Genomic DNA, 19,333 nt, shown 5'->3' with positions numbered 1-19,333 from the left:
TGCAGAACAACAGTAACATGTAACATCTTTTATGATGGCAGAATAAGAAAGGCATTCACCAGGGAAGTAGGGAGGCGAAGGGGAAAAATAGATTTATCAACCAGCCATAACATGGCCAGTGTGCTGCCAGAGGTGCCTGTCTCTGTCAAATGAAAAGCCTCAAAAAACCGAAATCCACAACAAAAAAGCAATGGGAACAAGGATCCTAGGAGGAAACTATTATTCAGAGAAAGATGAACAGTAATCTATAATACACCTGAAGTTACTCTTTTTATATTTCAGATGTCATAACTTTGCAGAGAAAAATCAAAATTACAGATTAAGCACAAGGAAAAAAATATTCTGGAATACTCACATTTCTCACTTTTGGGTCTTTAGCGTCCTTAGCATCGTTAGCACACTAAATAGCAAAATGTGATTTATCTCAACAGCAGATTACCTCACAGCACTCTAAAGAAATATAGAAAAATAATCAAGACAGCCATCCTGTTTAATAATTTTCCAACACCTTATGTGAAGGTAAGATGACTTTGGATTGACTATTTCCCTCCTTTCTTCCCTGTGAGACAAGTTATGCAAAAAAGCCTCTGTCCCACTGGCAGGCACGTCTTTTACAGTGTAAGCACCCACTGACTTCACAGAAGATGTACCAATGGAAAAATTAATGCAAACAAAGCCACAGGATTTCACCTCTGATTTCACTTCAGCCTCCAATTTTGCAGGGATTTTATGTTACTAATAAGGACAGAAAAAAAATAACTAAAGGCTCTTTCTCCAGGTGAGATTGATACACCACACTTTTTGGGTAGCTAACTCAGACATGATGGTTTTTGTCAGCTTCACCTTCATTACTGCATAGTCCAAGGGCTGAGCAGCTACACACAGGCTGCTGTCTGGGACAAGCTCCAAATCTCTCCTTATCTCTGAATGCAAGTGCCTTTTTACCATGGTCAGCATATATAGGATGCTTTATTTCAAGGTGGCTTTTTTTATTAATGCCAACATATTTAAATACCAGTACCTCCATCAAGAAAGTCTACCATTTCCCCACAGACATATTAGGCTATCTATGAGGAGCCAGAAGCAAGAGGCAGTCTTGTGTAAAGGATGCTCTGAGAATGAGGCACCTCTGGAATACCACTGACACCCAGCTCTGAGACTTCAAAAGAGATGTAAGTGGTACATATGCTGTCTGGCCTTGCACAGGGAGTCATCCGCACTAACGGACATATGCTTGTGAAGAAACAGACTATGGAGATAATACAGTCAGTTGCCTTTTAACTGTATCTAAGTCTGAAATTCCCACATTTTACAGATTCAGATGTGGGCTTTTCATACTGAAACAAGCATTCAGTACAGACAATCTTCCCAATTCTATCCCATGGTGTCCCATAGTGTATTTGGCAGGGAATGGGTGGGTTGGTTGGTTTTTCTGTGGGGAAAGTTTGGTTGTTTTTTCTTTCTGTATGAATGCATAGAAATCAAAATTGATTTTTTTTTTCTTATGCTCTTAAAGTCTAATTCTCAGAGCTATGGAATTAGTGATCTCCAGACCCCAGAGTATCATGAAGTCTCAAAGACAGAAACCAAGGAAAAAGACTTCCGCATTTTTACAATTGTATGATTTTAAATCCAATTTCCTTTGCTAGGCAACACAGAATGCTCTAGTGATGAGTCATAAAATGTGGGGGTTTTTACTAGAGAGTTTCACCAGTCATGCATGTTTACAGAGAGAAATGGACAAGCCAAGTGCAGCAATTTTCTGCGAGAGTAGTACATTAGCTGGTCTGCACATGTTCATTGATTCACTTGTTTTACGTTGATCTCTCATTCTTCTGCCGAAGTGGTAAAAACCAATACCAACCCCATGTGACATGCTAGCACCTATATAGTCCCTCAGAAAATCTCAAGTTGATGCCCGTTACCTACCACAAGAACAGAGCCCTTGCCTAAGAGGGGAGCTATGGGAACTTCACCACTGGAAACAGTTGTTAAAATACAGGCTAGATGATAGCTGCCCCTTGGACCTCCCCTACAGCAGGCAGTGCAGACAGTACAAGCAGCCTCCAGATTCTTAATCTGAATCCCAGAAGCATCTGGAAAAAGCCACATTTCAGCAATGCATTAGAAAGGCACCATCATTCCTGCTGCTTATCTGCAGGAATCTCCTGGGAGTGCTTCTTCCTGCATAAACTGTAATTACAGGGGCCTAATCAGTAAATTCCATGTTATGTTTCATCTCGTTAAATGTCTGTTACTTTCAATCCTTCCCTCTCAGAACAGATCTGAGTGAATGTAGAAGCAAAATAAGTGAAGAAATAAGCAAGAGCTCTCCTTTAAATGGAGTGGGCTTATTTCCAAGGCCACACAGAGAAAGAGAGGGACACAGTACTGTAAATGAACTACGGCTTCAGTCACCCAATACATCTGCAGCAACTGTTTTGGCACTATGTATTTGAGCCAACAAAGGTTTTATTAAACATTATTTATATATACACAACTTCTTTTATTCATGACCTACATAGAGGCTACTACGATATAGTGGCTGTATGTGGACTGGGGAGAAGTTTCAATTATAGAAGCTCCCTCTGCATTTTAAAAAAATCTTTGTTAGTTTTCTGTCTGCCAGTCTCGTGAAGCAGCCAATTTGGAAAAGCACCTTGTATGAATACCACAGTAGGCTCCAAGCACTGTTGGCATCTTCCATCATTTAGCAAGGCATAAAGTCCCCAACTGCAAAACCAGCCTGTCTACAACATTATGTTATGCAATACCTGTTTGCATATATTCTGCATTACATTGAAGCCCTGAGGAACAGGCACCTCTAACATGTTTATCTGCTGCAGTTTGGAAGGCAATTCCTTCCAGCTCTCAAAAACAAATTAGAAAGGGAAGCTAATGTTTATTCTGTTCCCTTATAGATACCCACCTTCCAAACAGAGTTTGTCATAGTTCTACCAAAACACACAGCAAAGGAAGGAGAGGGGTTGGGGGGAATTTGACTGAAGATTTTTTAAGATTTGATTTTTATACATTTACTTGATAGGGCATTTTAGTGTCACAAAATAAATTCAATACTCAGTTCAAACAGAAATTAGTTTCAGAGACATCAGATACATACTGAGACAGATTTGAAAATTTATTTTTCAGCAAGTTTTTAGAATAATCTGCCCATGTTGCCAGTGGTACTGTAACCCTCCCATCTTTTTTGTGGAGTTGCACATTAGTCATAGTCTTGAACCCATCTGTGGAACAACTTCTGCTGCCTGAATAGATTTGAATTTACATCTTTCAGGTGAATGCTTCAGTGTCTCCTATGAGGCTGCCCTATGAATGTTTAATAGTCATTTCACACTCCTAGTGCTAGCAAATCCTTCCCTAATCAGACTGCATCTGTGACCCCTTTTATTGCTGTCCCATGCCCTTTCCCAAGCCTAAAAGGCTACAAACTGAAGATACACATATCAAAAACAATCTGGCTGAGACACTCTGCCAACCTGAACTGCACCTGGAAAACAGTATGATAAAGTGAGCTGATCCTTAGCAATTTGCATTAAAAAAGTGCTTAGCTCATGTTATGCCACTCAGCACACATTCAAGTTGATGTGTACTCAAGCTGACCTTTATGCGTCTGAAATTGTAGAAACACCTTCAGATTTCATCATGCTCAAAGTAGAAGTCTAATTCAGATGACATTCAAAATATTCAGTGCTGCAATATGCCAGTAAGTCAGTTACTCACTGTTCTTCACCCAACATATAACATTTCTGACGATTTTTATTCCCCCTGTAGCTTCCTTTCTCATGGAGCTCCCAGGTCAAGCCCATACAGCCAGCTAAGTACAGTCAAAATGTGTTATGTAGACACTGCAAAAATATCTTCCATTTTTCTACACTTTACACCCCACTACTTGCTGTAACCTTTCTATACACCACAACATGAAGCAACTCATCAGGGGATATTATACAAATAACATTTGTATACAAATATTATGCAAAGTAGCAGAAAAACAATCCAGTCAACCCCATCAGATCAGTAACTTTGGAGCTAATGAGCATATACAAATACTCCTGGGGGTCTAAGAGGATCTGCACAATAATCAGAATTTCCCTGGCTGAATTGCTCATAGGAAATATTGCTGCAGTGAGAAATTCAAAGAGATTCCAGAAATCCTTGAATAGTATCTGGTTATTTTTCTATATCCAGCAGTTAGCCTGGTATGAAATTGTAGTTGCAACACAAAACCCAGAGAACATTCTTCTACTTTGCTCTAATTCTGCATTTACACTTTCATTCTGGAACTAAAAATGAAAAAGCAATACTGACATGGGACTCCATCCATCTCTACTTTTTATCAGATTTGTGAAGTTACAAAAGTGATTACTCTCAAGGACTGCAGTGTGTGCAGGTGGAATCTGTCCTTCTGAGCCCATCTCCATCACCATTCAAACCAATAACCATTAGAAAACAAGTCATCAATGTCCAAGACTCCAGTTCTGCACTCAGATGGCTCAACAGCTTTGACGGATATAATCAGGATTAAACTCGGTGAATGCAAAGAACAAACTGCCCTGTGGACATGCTGACAACAGTAACTTTCATCAGAAGCATGGAATTGCTATTTGGTCATTGATTATTGGATACTTTTCACATTGATTTTAACAAAATTCAAAATGGTAGGCACATAAAACATAAAATGGAGCCAGTCTAGTGAGAAATTGTCACAAACCGTAACACAAAAGCACTGAATAAAACAAAGCTGTGCTAAGAAATTCTTGACATAGCTCTCTTGATGCTGAGACTCACAATTGTATTTGCCATTATATATGCAAATATATTTATTTTGCAAATAAAGCAGCCACAGTAACACAATTGGTTTTGCCACCTGTCTTTCTCCCATGATTTACAAGTCTCCCTCACTTTCAGAGATGAAAACAAAAGTAATTAATTTGCTCAAGCTTATTTGAACTGTGCTTAGACACAAGCTGTCCTTTCTCACATTACATTACTCCAGCTACTGTCAGGCAGTACTTCAGATGCTTTCACTCAGCAATAACAAGTCTTTTATTTTTTGTATTATCATTCAAAATATTAGCCATAATTTTGCTCCTAAAAAAGATTCTGTCCACCATCAAGAGGCTAAACAATGCTTAGGGAAACTGAGTTGTATTTGTTTTCCATTTAATTTCACTGCTTTCCAATGCTGCCATTTGCCAATAATGCAGCCATTTGCCAATAATTTACTTGAACAAGATAAAATCCAGCACATATTTCTAAACATATAGAATGCATTTGAACATAACTGATGAGAACTGTAAATATGCAAATAAATCATAGGTAGGAATCCCATAAATGTATGAAGTAATATTAGGCATGGATTGACTTCATGCCCAGAGACATTTGTTCCATTTAAAGAAACATAAGTCATGTGTTAGACTCGTGAGGACTCAAAATGTCCCTGACAGCCCAGAGTGTGATGGCTTCCACAAGCAGCACATATAGGTGGGACCTATTTTACTGCAGTAGCTTTATTACAAGTTGTTGAACTCTCTGTGTCAAATCAGGAATGAAGTCTCCTGCCAATGATAAAGACTACAAAAAAAAAAAATAGTCCCCATTCAGTTTCTGCTCAGTACTGTGGCTAGGATACAATTAGAGCATGTCTACACTGTGGATTGCAGGCTGGCCAGGGATGCCAGAGTTACTGGTAAATAAAGCAACAGACACCAAAAAGTCTCTAGCTGAAGTAACCCTGCAGTCAGCATTCAAGGCTATAACGCCAGAGTGGCTAGACTGCTGCTAGTATTTCAGCAAATTTGCATAAACCAAGGATGGCATTGCTCTCCAAATGCTGTAGTCTGCTATGGAGGTGCCCTAACTGTATTTTTTGATTTCCTTACCCAGCAAATTGCAATAAACTGAATGTTAGGTGTTACTAGACAGGAACAGAGTTCACGAAAAAGAACGCAAATTTACTATGGTGTAATCTGATGCAACCACATCTTAATTATCCATGTGATATCTTACACATGTGCATACTCAAAAGTGTAAAATAGCAGTGGAAAAGACTACCATAAAGAATTAAAGGCTGTTAAATGAAGCTAAGAAACAGTAGGTTCTAAGCAAAGACAAAGAGATTATGAATACATCACACAATTTCCAGTTAAACTATGGTACACGTAAATTCTTGACAAAGGATGTTGCAGATATCAAAGTTTATACAATTTTAAGGGGAAATTTGCACAAGTTAATGAAAGAGAAGCCCCAAAATGTTCGCAAATAATAGAAGCTATCTCTGTTGCAAAAGTCTCCAAGCTGCAAATTACTGAAAAGCTATAAAAAGTGTTTGGACAAAGTATTCCTACATACTTGCCCTATTATAAATTCCTTAGGCATCCACTTCTGGTCACTGCTGCTGCAGACAACAACTGAGCAAGGTGAACCTTTAGTCTGAAACCGTATAGCTGTTCTTATGTTTGTCCTTACAATGGAATCCCTGTAGGGCAGGCTATCATAGCACTAGTTTATAATCCAGAATGATCAGGAAAAGCTGCAGAGATATGTCAGTATGGGCTGTAACAGAGTCCATACCCAAAGTAAATTAGTGAGTGGCCAGGAAGCCAGGAAAATTTGCCAGTGCTAAACTCAGCCCTGCTGTGACTGGATGGCTTCTGGCACTTCAGCAAAAAAAAGTGGTGGATTTCAGCCATAAATATGCTGAGTTTATGAAACAGATCAGTAGGAAACATTTTAGGTGTCCAGCTTTGATACAACGAGAGCACAGCCCCAACCTAATATTCTCCATGAAGCATATGTGAGAAACTATAAAAAGCACAGAGAAAAAAAAGGTAAGACTTAAGATATAAGAAGTAAGGCTTGCTTTGTTTGTGTTCGCTTTTTTTTTAATCAGATCCAACCTTTGAGGTAAGGATTTAAGACAAAGACACTTCCCATGCACAACTTCTGGCAAGTGTGTTTATAACATTTTGTTGACATTTCACAGCTATACCTCGGCAAACACTTCGGGCTGTTGGTGATTATCATTAGACATACATCAACTACAGAATATTTAATTTCAGTAAAATATTATTTTGGGTAAGGAAATCTGAACGAGGCCTACACTACAAAACACTACAGGAAATTCACTATGATAGGTAGAAAAGACTCTACAATTTTCCTCTGTCACTGCTTATTGTAAACTGTTTGTCATCTTTAAAAATCATAACAACCATAGCCATAGAAAACTGTATATTCCCCCACAACAATACCTACCTGTGAAGATATTTATTAGTATTCAAATTAGTGAAAATTTTAACAGCCTGCATCATTGTATGGAACTTGATCCTGCACTATGGCATAAAAACTTCTGTAAAAGAACATACAAGGTCTGTGCAAGTTGCCTACATTGTCAACCACAGCTATGAAAAAAACACTCCCCTCTCAAAACCATAAGCCTGATTTTTCAACTGCACTGCTGGTTGACCTTCTCCGTAACCAAGACTTCAGGCTGCTGTCGCTGGAAACATTATTTCTATGTATATTTTATACCTTAGGCTGTTTTTTAAGTTGTTTATTTTCAGAACAGAAGTGAACAAGATGACAACGATAACTGATATTGTCTGAAGACGAAGTTTTACTCTCACATTGTCATATAAAAAAATGTGACTGTCAAGTATCATGTCTGTTGCTTACATGTTATTCCTGCTGGATGTCCACCCTGGCTTTCTCCTCTGCAATGGGAATTCTGTCAATGGCTTCAGTGGGAGGAAACATGGATCTCTTTAGCAGGATTCACTGGCCACTGAAGTCACCAGAAATTTTTCAGCTGGCTTGGGATTCTGTTACATTGCAGTGTTAACTCCTGCCAACTTGTCCCAGGTCAAAGTTAAAATAGTTTTGCCTGCAGACTGCAGGCCAACATATTCCATTTCTATAACCTACAAAAGAATTAAACACTCCAGTTAGGTCCATCAATTACCAAAATAACTGATGCTAGAATCATTTAGTAGTTTAGTTGATTATAGCATCATTATTATTGTAAAGCTAGCATGACCACTATTCCAGCTCTAGAAAGACTGCAAATCCCAGACTGAGATAACAGCATCTCCTAACAACAGCTATACCCAGCTCTAGTCAAAAATTAGACAGTGGCTTCTCGGGGGTGGCAAAGTCAGAACAACAGCAGAAAAATGTCCCTCTGACACCATCTTTCCTGGTTGCTCTGAGGTGTTGAGAAGTTTACCAGCTCTCTGATAAGCAGCAAAGATGCTGCAATTCTGCTGATGGCATTGCCCTGTGCCTACTTCCACCTTCACCCTCCTGCTGCTGCACCAGGAGATTTTGCAGCAGTGATCTGGGCTGAAGGAAGCCAAAGAGACCCACTCCTGTTTTCCTATGGCTTCACCTACCCCCAGCCAGCAGTTTCACAGGGCCAGGAAAAACTGACAGATTCTGACCCTCAGGCAAAATTCTGTTCCTGAAGCAATACACCCTAAGAAGCCTTAAGCAGCCTGGATCCAGCTCTTATTTAGATATGTCAACTTTTGGGTGCAAAAGGCTAAAATATATACATTACTCAAGTTAAGCATTTAAAGCTAAAATGGCACATTTAGATCATGGTGACAGGTAGTAATTTGTGGGGCACAAAACACTGCAATACAGGCCCCAAATTAGCAGCCTACATAAACTAAACACAGACCAAAACTTGACAGCCTGGTAGAGGTTCACAAACACAACCTTAAGACCATATTTGCCATCCTTGGCTGTTATAATTACACTTGTTTCTAGCAAGGGTCCTCATGAAGAGATTTCTGAAAATGTGGATTTCAGAATCATCTCCTGATGAGCTCTAAGGAAGAAAAGACTATTATCTCCTCTTCCAAAGGGAATCAGCAAAAGCACTGCACATTAAGTGCTTTTCTACTTCATGGATAAAACTTTTACTCCATGCCTTCTTGAGCTCTTCACACAAAGCAAATGGTAACTAACAGGCATAGTCTTGTGCCATGGTTTAAACCCAGCTGAACCCAGGACATCTTGGAACTCAAAAGTACTTTTAATAGCCAAAGCATTACTATTTCTTTTAGCCTTTACTGTTATCTCAGTATCTACAATCAATTAACAAATCGTGTCTGCTAAGAGAGCCATGAACATCTACAGAAAACAGCACTCAACTTCTTGTACTTGGTTCTTTGCCATTCCTTACCAGGAGAAAAGAGAACTGTGATTAGGTATCAGGGAGTTCTCCAAAAGAGGAGAAATTTTCTGTGTATAAAATTACTGGTGTTTATGCCATGGATCCTATTTTTCGTTTTCCTGCAAAAAGTAATGTTTTCTTTTTCTTGCACTAAATCATACACACACTATGCAACCTGGCCTTCTTTCCAGGGAGCTGACTGCATTTCCATGAACAATAACAGTCTAACGTTTATCAAGTCATTAATTCTTCATGAAAGCATACAGCTGTATAAAAAGGTTTCTTTATCCCTAGAAAAATTCAAGTGCATTATAAAAACAGGAAGCAGTTGCATGATTGTAGATCTTGGAGGTGCAAGATCATCAGGGCTAGCAAATAAAATGGTCAAAACAGAAAGAGACAGATTTTCACCGATTTCTTATTTGTTCTTTAGTGCACAAAAGTTGTATTACATACAGGTGCAACTGCAGATCAGAAATAAAAACTTTCTGTTGTATTTTCAAATAAGCCAAACAAAAATTTTATTTCAATAAAAGACTTGCAGTAACATTATGAAATTGCAAACCAGTAGGAAATTGTCAAACATATGCTTGCCTACAGAACTGACTCAGTCTGGGTACAATAGCTACCTCACATTTTTTTCTACATCTTGTCAGTCTTCCCTTGATTATTATACCCTTTATATTCCAAAAAGGATACCATGCTAAAAGTGTATAGAAGTGTTTTTTTAATATAGCTAATACAAAGTCTTATAAGTATACAGATGAAAGTGACAGAACAGACAGAAAATCTTTACATTTCTCATTTTGCAATTTTACACCCCAGAATTCTCCTTTTCTGTGAAATTTTGAGAGGGAAGTTCTTAGTAAGGGTTTATAGAGGACTGAAAGCATATTACGCTTCTGCTATCAATTTCATGTTACTGTTACAGTTTCCTTCTTCCCTGAATGCCTGGGAGGCACTCATGAATGTATGTTTCAAACACTAACCTATTTGATATATGTTATAGTGAGACAGTTGTAGTGTCCATATTGCCCCCTCCAACAATCAAGAAACTCAATATACATTCCAAAGGAAATGGAGATGGTTTGGGATAGGATTTAGATTCTGCCAGAAGGAGGCTGAGGTTATCATTCAACAGTCAATGCATGCCTCCAAGATAAAGGGAAGTAGGTGGAATTAAAGAAACAAAGAGGAAAGACAGAGACAGCAAATCCTACCCTGCCCTCACCCCAGAAGGGTTCAATGAAATGTACATACAGAAATGTAAAGCAGTCACCACTTTCTCACAGTTAAACAGAAAGGGTTCAGGCATGTGCTAGAGGCTTCTATCGACTCCCTACACTGGTTCCAGTTTTTCCCCCTTATCATCATGTAATATACATAGTCCAAATTCTGATCCCCTTGCCGATATTGAATAGGGTACATCAGCACAAACAGTTCACAATGGAATGGTGCTCAAAGTGAATATACAGCCCCACTGGTTATTACATTGCACTCCAACCATTTCACTGACTACATAAATACCCTGTTCTGGGATAAGTGCTGCAAACTTTCACGACAATTTAGCCAGCTGACTCTACAAAGCTTCTTTTCAGTTCAACAGGGCTGTGCATGGAGAGACACTTCAAAGTCAAGCACAGTAACATTCAATCCAATGCAATTAATACTTGCAAAGAAATCTATCTCAAAAAATTCCTTAGTCTGCAGACAGTACGGAAAACTGAAGATAAGTGGAAAACATGGTCTTTCTTCCCTTATTTTCTAAATACACTAAAGCCTTCTCTACCAGTAATGAGCTGTTCCCATAAATCTAAGTGAAGAAAACCTGTTCACTGAGCAAAGACAAAGCAAGTTACAGTATATCGCAGCAAAGGAAGGATCTAAAGATCAAAGGGTAAATACCATTTCCTACAATGTGTTTTTCCAGGATACAGCTTACTCAGCTCCTGAGTTGCTCTACAGTAGAGAAGCAAAAGCTGTAAAAGGATGGGAGTAGTGCACGTTTAGGCTCTGGCAGGTAAATACCCAGACACCAGAAAAAAAAAAGCCGCACTTGTGAAGTGGAATCAGTGTCTGGAGCCATATGAAATGGCCTCTCTTTTCTGTTGTTTTGGGTTTTTTTTTCTAGTATTTCATTTGAAATGTTCTTCTATATTAGCTTTTTTAGGCTTACTCAAAGTCAGGCAAATGAGAAGTGTAGTTATATATTCAAATTCCTAACTGCATGCCCTGTTTTGCATCAAAGAATAATGCATACATGATGGCTCCTGATGGCCTGTGGATAAAGGCCACTTCACTACTCTATTCATAGCACAGCTTGTAGGCTCTCCTTAAATCTAAGAAACATTGTATGATGTTATACAATCATGAGGTACAGGGAGAAAAACATATCACAAGGACATCTTCGACATCTGCAAACAGAAAAGTAATAGCAATGTTGTAAAAGCTTTGTGAAAGGCTTCAAATTCCAGCTCTCTAAGTTATTGAACTAAAAAGTGTTTATCCTCGGTGCATTATATCTTTTACCTCTATTGATTATTCCTTTGTATTGCCATGCCCTTAGGTTTTTCCAAGAGGTTCCTACAGAGCATTAGATACTGCAAGCACTATAGATTCTTGTGAAAATGATGTGAAACTGGGAGCAACAGAAGTGATTTGGAGTCCTTCTGAAACACACTGAACCTCTCAACAATGCCTCTTACACAGTCACTCTCAGTGACAAAGATGCTTCCCTGTTGCAAAAAGAAGAGATGGGTTAGGAGTAGATGTGCTGCTGCTGCTGCAGGAGGGTTAAATACCACACTTAATAGTGCCGGCTTTCAGAAAAAAACACATCTAGACGTTAGAGCAGTTTGAGACTAAGCAGCAAGACCTTCAATATACACTGCCCACAACACCAGAGAGCCACTGAGCAAGCACACACTAAGTCAGGATGGTACAGGGAGTGCTCATGGACAAGGAGGCAAAATTCATTTCTGAAGCCATTCATTCTGTTAGGACTACACAAGCTGCTGTGTTTGCCAAGTCAGCCCAGTTCTGCGGTCAGAAAGATTTCAACTTCTCTGTGAGAAAGGAGATAGAGATACATGTTAACCATGGAAACCCTAGGGTTGCCAGCCCACTCAGGTAGGTGAGGTTCACACACCTTAAAAAGTATAGAGCCCTGCAAAAGCCAGCTGTAGTCTCTCTCAAGAGAAAGAAATATGATTAAGACCATCTTAATTCATTTATTCCCCCCCATGGAGGGAGGAACTGATTGTATGCCTGCCCTGGTCTCCTAACACCAGTCAGCAAAGGCCACAGCAACTGCTATGCTGAGGCACACGCATCGATGCTGGTCACAATTCAGAAATCATCATGTAGCCACTGCCCTAACTGGCAGGCTGAGATATTCCTGTAAGCATAGGGAAAATAAGCTATTGCCACGTGGTAACTGCTGCGAAGTGTAGCTTTTTCACATGGTAATTATCACAGCCAGCTCAGAGCAAAGAGAGCTGCTTTGTTTGTTTTTACTCCAAAGCAAGGGTCTGAGGTTTTTATTTATTTGCTTTCCCTGACAGCTAAGGACTACATTACTTTTGTTCTGAAAGCCAAGGACTGTTATTTTACATTCCCTTGACAACCAAGACTCTATGGCAGGGTTTTCCTGACTCAGGAGGCAGACCAGTTATTTACTTCAGTGAAGAGAGTCAGCTTCAGGTGTGCCTCAGAGCGAGATACACCCTGGTTTAGGACAATGCTTGAGGACAGTATTTATCCTCACTTGTCAGAGTAGCTAGCAGTGGTAGAGGCCTCTTCTTGTTTGTACTTCACCTTATCAACTGTCCAAAAACCTTGGTTTGAAGGTGGCCTGCCCTAGATGCTATCCAGAGTCCTTCCAGACAGCCAGTGCAGCTAGACGTTGCACCTCTGCCATCCCTCTCCTGTGACTGCAGTCTGCATCCACAAAGAACAGGTAAATATTTCCATCACTCCTAGCAGTCCACAAGCTGATGAGCCATTTCTGTCAATGTTACATACACTTTTGCCTCTAAAAGCAAAAATTCAGCCCTCTGATCATAGCAATATCTTTGGAGATAGACTTCAGTACTATCAGCTTTCCTCTGTATTCACACCACCAGTACCTTGCAGCAGAACGTGCCTCCTCCTCCTCTCCCATATGTGACAAATTCTAACAACCATTTTGCTGCTAAACCAGAGGCATTGCTTCACACACCCAAAAGCTCCTTCAAAACAAGTTATACTTCATTCTCACTTAAAAGCATCAGGATAGTTCCTACTAATATTGTCTGTTCCACTGCCAAAATGGAAACCACTTTTTCCTCACATTAAACAGTATCAGTACATTTAAACACACTCTACCATGCAGCAATCTCTATTCTTTCTTAGTTTTATGTAGGAGCAGCACCTTTCAGCCCAGTGGTTTTCATGCAAAAGTTTTATTTTAAAGGCTAAAAGACAAAAAACACAAAAACTGAGGATAAAGCAGTAAGATTGCAGCTGTACTGAAATGGTATCAAGTGAATGCAAACCAGTAAAGGCAATGAGATTGTACATTGGTGTTAGGGTGTCTCTGAAATATCACAAGTACAATTAGTTCTAGCATTGCTTCCTGTCTGAATCTAAGGTTTCTCCCTGGTTTTATTTTTAGTACCTTTTCTGAGCATTAAATAATTCAGCCAACTACTTAACTCTAAGCATGTGAGTAGTCCCACTGAAGTGAAAGTTAAGTGCTTTTCGAATATGAATTATCCTTAGTTCTCTAAAAGCCATTTGAATTGTATTTAAATGTTGAGAACTTTTATACCTGCAAAAATCTAAAAGTAAGAAACAATTTTCTATTGAAGTTTATAGCAAGCACTTCAACTAGGCAATAATGTTGACACTCGTTGGCTTACTTTATTTTATGGAGAAAACATACAGAAAAACTCACTCCATTTACCAGTCCTTTAGGAGATTTTCATTACTGGCCTTATATAACAGCAATTGAAAATAGAAACAAAATATTATTTAACAAGGTTTTATATGACAACATAAAGACTGACTGCTAGCTGAATGTTGATTCAGACATATTTCTGCCAAGGTCACTTCCCCGCCAGAATATACATCCAATAACCATACATAAATTTTATTTTTAATAAATGACCACTAAATGGTTGTATAAATAGAGTAAACTGTGGGTAACTGTAGTTTATAATGAATACCTGTTGTAGCTATATTAACAAATACCTTGCACAGACGGACTGCAAGTCAGTGCCGCCACCACTACCTTGCTGGTTGGTGGCAAACCAAATGATGTTGGAACACATCAGTGGTTTCCGTTGGTGAGAAATCTACATCTTTGCTACATCAGCTTTCACACTCCTAAAGTATTCCTCATGTTTGTACTTTTTAGACATTGGGCTTTGGAAAGCTTACAGTTTATAAAGGAATAGTGACCGACGCAGAACATCACTGTGGCAAGACTGTTCCCTATACCCTACCCAAAACATAAACATGCTTACATGAAGGCCGTGTGGTCTGAAGTTTGAAATAGGAGTCTGGGATTAAAAATAAGCCAGCTACCAACTCCTTGTGTGACCTTGGGCAAGTCTTTCAACACCCTCATCCTTCAGTTCCCTAACTGTGTAACTAAAAGAGTGATGGAGAGGGCTTTGTGAAGGTTATTGATTGATCACTGTTTGCAAAGCCTGCTGAGATGCCACTGGGAAAAGCATTAAACTGTATGCGTTTAAAGGATCAATGTATGCTATGACATTATTACTGAAATACTAGTAAATATATTGCACAAAAAAAATTTTGAGAAGATAGGAAGAGAAAAATAGTTGCAAACCAACCTACAAAAGAGGACTAATGTTTGGTACATTATGTCTGATCTTGTAGCAGCAGTTAAAGAAAACATGAGGCAAACCTTTTGTATGGAGGAGTCTGATGCCAAGGGCACTCAACACCATCCAGAATTAGGCACCCTCACTCTTCCCAAGGACTTATTTGGGAGCCACATATTCAAGTCTTCACAGTGGTGACCTGTGCAATCGGTGCAATTTTCTTAAGGTAGATCACCCATTTTTTTTTAAAAGCTGCCTTGTAGTTTTTGTGTAAGAAAAGCAGATTTATTTTTATGCTTTTCTCAACCACACATACATTTAGGTAAATTCTGATTTTGCACCTATGCAAATGCAAGGGGCATTTTACACGTTTCTTAAGTACTGACACATTTACAACGGCAATTTCTCTAAAACGTCATTCAGCCAAGATTGATTATTTGCTGCAAAGTGAGCAGAGGAAAGAGAAAGAAAGGAGCTGTCAAGAATTCTTGCTTTTTTCTTTAGGAAGGAGAAAAGAGAGGCTTATCTTTGGAAAGACAGAGTCTTTTATTAAAGGATGAAATGAGCACTGAACAAACAGTATGTGGAATTCCAGATATGCTGATACTAACAGAAGAAATAGTTAAGATGGCAGAAAAATCTTGCGTTTTCAGAGACTTCAAAGGCATTTGTTCTAGATGGATCTCCATTAATTTCCTGGGACTTGCCGATTCATGTGGTCCATTTGCATGTAATGCATTTCACCCATTGCCCCTCTCCCTAAAAAAAAACTATCAGGTCACGGTTTTTCTTAATTTATTCCACTTCTCAAGCTTCCTCTTACATCTTAAAATAGTATTGTCATTCAGACCTCCATGTGGCCATTGAACTGCTCCACTGCAAATTATTACTATATTCTATTAGTATTTTGTTATTGATGTACTCTGGAATTACTATATAATCAAGACTTGCAACAAGCTACATAGAATACAAAGGTGCCTTTTCTCAACCATTTCTCTCTCAAAAACAAATCACAAAGAAAGCCACCTTGATTTCCCGTGACTCAAAAATTTGCAGTAACTGCTTTGATAAAGTAACAGGATTCCTTTCATTTTTGCTGTTATAATCCTCATAAAGTAATGGCCAAGGACCAGGCTGTGGTACCTTTATTGACACAAAATAGCGTTGAAATCTGAGAATCTTTGAACTGACTTTGACAACTTGAAGAGTAAGGCTATTAAATTAAACAAGTCACATCTGTGAATTCTAAACCAAGACCCCGACATATGGTTCAGCACCTTTGCCACTGCTGTTAGAAAACTTATCTATTTACTTACTAAGCTTAAACATTTAAATAGATTTTTAGCCTATTCTAACAATAATAACAAAAAGTTGAGTCTCCAATTAGTCAAAAATCCCATATAGCATATGCCTCTATAGACCTAGATATTAGCCAAGATGTGGGCATTTGTAGCAAATTGTCCCTCTAAACCTATAACCTCACCTTTAAAAGGACCTGACAGTTCTTCCAATCTGTGATAAGAACTCAGCCTGCTAAACAGTAAAAGCTGTGATAAAAACCTCACCCCCTCCACCTGTCTCATACAGAAACAGCTAAATGTGCTCCACTTAGTTTTGTTAGATGAAGTAATGTCCATTGGGAACTGGACAGAAACTATTACACCTCTTTTGCACAGGACCATACATACGTGGCCTAACATGTTTTAAACTAGAGATATATAAACAAAGTGGAGCCACCAACTCCCAATATTTGACCTTCATTTTATAAAATGTACCCAAAAGCAGATTAACTGAAATTGCAATTGACTTTGCAATCATTTTGCCTTTTCTTCTGGGTCACTGTAGAAGCACAGTGAAGTGCTATTATGCTTAACCAAGTTTAGAATATCATGTCTGCTTCTGAAGCTAATTGACTCTTTCCAACTCTAAACAAACCACTGAACCTTTTCAGGAAGCTTTGCAGTACTAGAGCACACACAGCTAACCTGCAGCAACTGGGTTTTGCACCCAGTTGTGTGTTTTGTGTGTTTGATGCAGAGTGTGGCCTTCAGGAAAGGCCAGGAAGTTTGAAATTTTTAATGTATATATACGTATTATTTTTAAGATGTCAGGACCCTTTATCATATATAATATTTGAAAAGCTGCCTAACAATCACCAGAAAAATGGCAGGCAAGATACAGGAAAAAAGCTGGACACCAAACCACAGTGCTATGTGATAAATGCACATTCACAGTAAGGCCTGCGCAATTGCTAGGAAAACTCAGGTGCCCCAGTAGCATCCCTCCTCCTCCTCCAGGCTAAAAGCCACATTGCACTTTCCAGCTCTTAGCCACAGCCCAGTCTATATGTACTCCATGGGGAACATATAGCTACCTGTCTGTAGCCTCTGAATCTTTCAAATTCAGGTTTAGGGGTTAACTAGGATGTGTTCCACAGCCCCCTGCAAAGGGGGAAAGTCCAGCCATTTAGCAGAAGGCTTTAATCTTACGTTTAGTGTAACATGACAGAGGAGATACAATTACCTTGTAAAGCAATGGAAAAGTTCCAGCACAGCTTTGAAAGCATTTCTTTTCCACACTAGCTTTCACAGGCATGCTCCTCCACACACACATTTCCTCCCCCCCACCCCGGCATTGCAGCATGCCTGCCCTTTCCTCACAGCTGCTTTTAAATTCCTTAATTAGAACACAGGTGAAGCTTAAGGCACCATACCATGGTTATTTCAAATATTACAACCTATGTGGGCTTTAAACACCACCACTGGTCCCAGAGATGGCTGTTAAAAGTACTAATGACTGTGATAAGGCACTTTAAGAAACAAGGAAATACATTCATGTCTCCCTTTTCAGAATGTCATTTTTTACTCTGCATATTGTTTGGTTAAAACAACAACTTCACAGTCTGAACGCATAATAAGCATCAGATAGAGGGAAAGGAGAAGATATGAAAGGTTAACTCCAAGCTACTGTTGAATTCATTCCATACAAAACTAGACAAAACACAGTAAGTCTTAAGGCTCTTTGAAAGGACAAAGTTTATCGCAGGTTACGATTTGGCCCATTTGGCTGACATTTTACTTCTCCATCTGAGCCTGGAACTTGGCAGACAACACAAGTTTCTTTTTCTCCTCAGTAAAGTATCTGATTTTCTTCCCAAGTACTCAAACAACTGGGCCTAAAGTTCACTTTTGCTGTATAGACATGAAGTGATTTGACAAGACAAATTACAAGAAAACAGACTAACAAAAAGTTCTAAATTTAAAGCACCATATGAAGTCACTGCTAAAGCTGAATCACCAACAAGAAAGTTATTTCCTGTAGGCAAGATCAGCAGCCTCAGACTCACCTGCATGCAGACAGCAAGGCCCAGCAGCAGATAGGATTCCCCAGCACCAGTGCAGGAATGGGCTATGCAAGGCTGTGGTAGAGCTAAAGACCATTACCACAACAACTGTGATCAAAAAGAGGAAGGGGGCCTTGGGCTGTGCTTAAATAGGACTCCTGGGCCCAGAGGTAGGTAAGGCTTGTTAAGGTAATTAAGGCCCCCAGGCCCTGCACTTAGCAACCTGTTTCGGGGACTTCCAGAAAGCAGGTGTGAAATACTGGGCCAGATCTCATCTTTAGCTTCCAAATCTGGCAACTATCCCCTCAGTTTCCAATGACTCTCGCTTTTAAAACAGTTTTCCTCTTTTCTCAAATGGCCTTGCAATTATGCCCGATTTTGTAGGCCTAACAACTAACACCTGAATTTGACATCAAACACAGAATCAGTTAAAAGAAGTGGGGAGATGGAAAATACATCTTTGGTTATACAGTTGATCCCACACCACTGGAAAGTTGTTCCCAAAACTTCTCTGCTTGTTGAAACCAGTCAATCCATGAGATTTCCACTAGCTCCCTTGGGAGGTATTCTACACCATATGAAGTGAAGTTTCCTGATAGTCAGATTAAGTTTTCTTTTGCCCAATTTCATGCATTATTCCTAATAATACACCCTACAGCCATCCTAAAAATCCTCCTCTCTTCTTAACATTTGGACCTTTGCAGTATGCTAGACAGTTCACATACACTCTTTAGTCATTGTTTCCTCATTCAGATATTTCTTTTGGAAAATAAACTTGGCAGAGACCAGAAGACAGCTCTATTACCATCAAACCTCCTGTGAATGCAACTGGAAAAAGAAAAGCTCCTCAGTTAAGTACTTCAATGTGCAAATAACACACATTGGAGTTAACAGCAATCCCCAGAGTGGTGATTCTCAGAAGCTCTATACGTGGAAATCTCACTCAAGGACAGAGAAGGAGCT

General features: G+C 39.2%; 1 long non-coding RNA gene across 1 annotated transcript in view; it reads right to left on the bottom strand.

Annotated features, from left to right (window-relative positions):
* Window positions 1-18,462, bottom strand: part of LOC136010964 (uncharacterized) — a 53,845-nt gene extending 35,383 nt beyond the window's left edge. Inside the window, exons 1-2 of the long non-coding RNA XR_010611110.1 lie at window positions 18,374-18,462; window positions 7,693-7,937 (exon numbers count right to left, since the gene is read on the bottom strand). This is a non-coding gene — a long non-coding RNA (uncharacterized LOC136010964). The remainder of the gene's footprint in view (window positions 1-7,692; window positions 7,938-18,373) is intronic.
* Window positions 18,463-19,333: the final 871 nt, after the last annotated feature.

The sequence above is a fragment of the Lathamus discolor genome, chromosome 3 (assembly GCF_037157495.1).
Source record: "Lathamus discolor isolate bLatDis1 chromosome 3, bLatDis1.hap1, whole genome shotgun sequence".
NCBI classification, from domain to species: Eukaryota; Metazoa; Chordata; class Aves; order Psittaciformes; family Psittacidae; genus Lathamus; species Lathamus discolor.
Note: the sequence above shows the minus strand (reverse complement) of the source record. Positions and strands in the feature narration are given on the sequence as shown.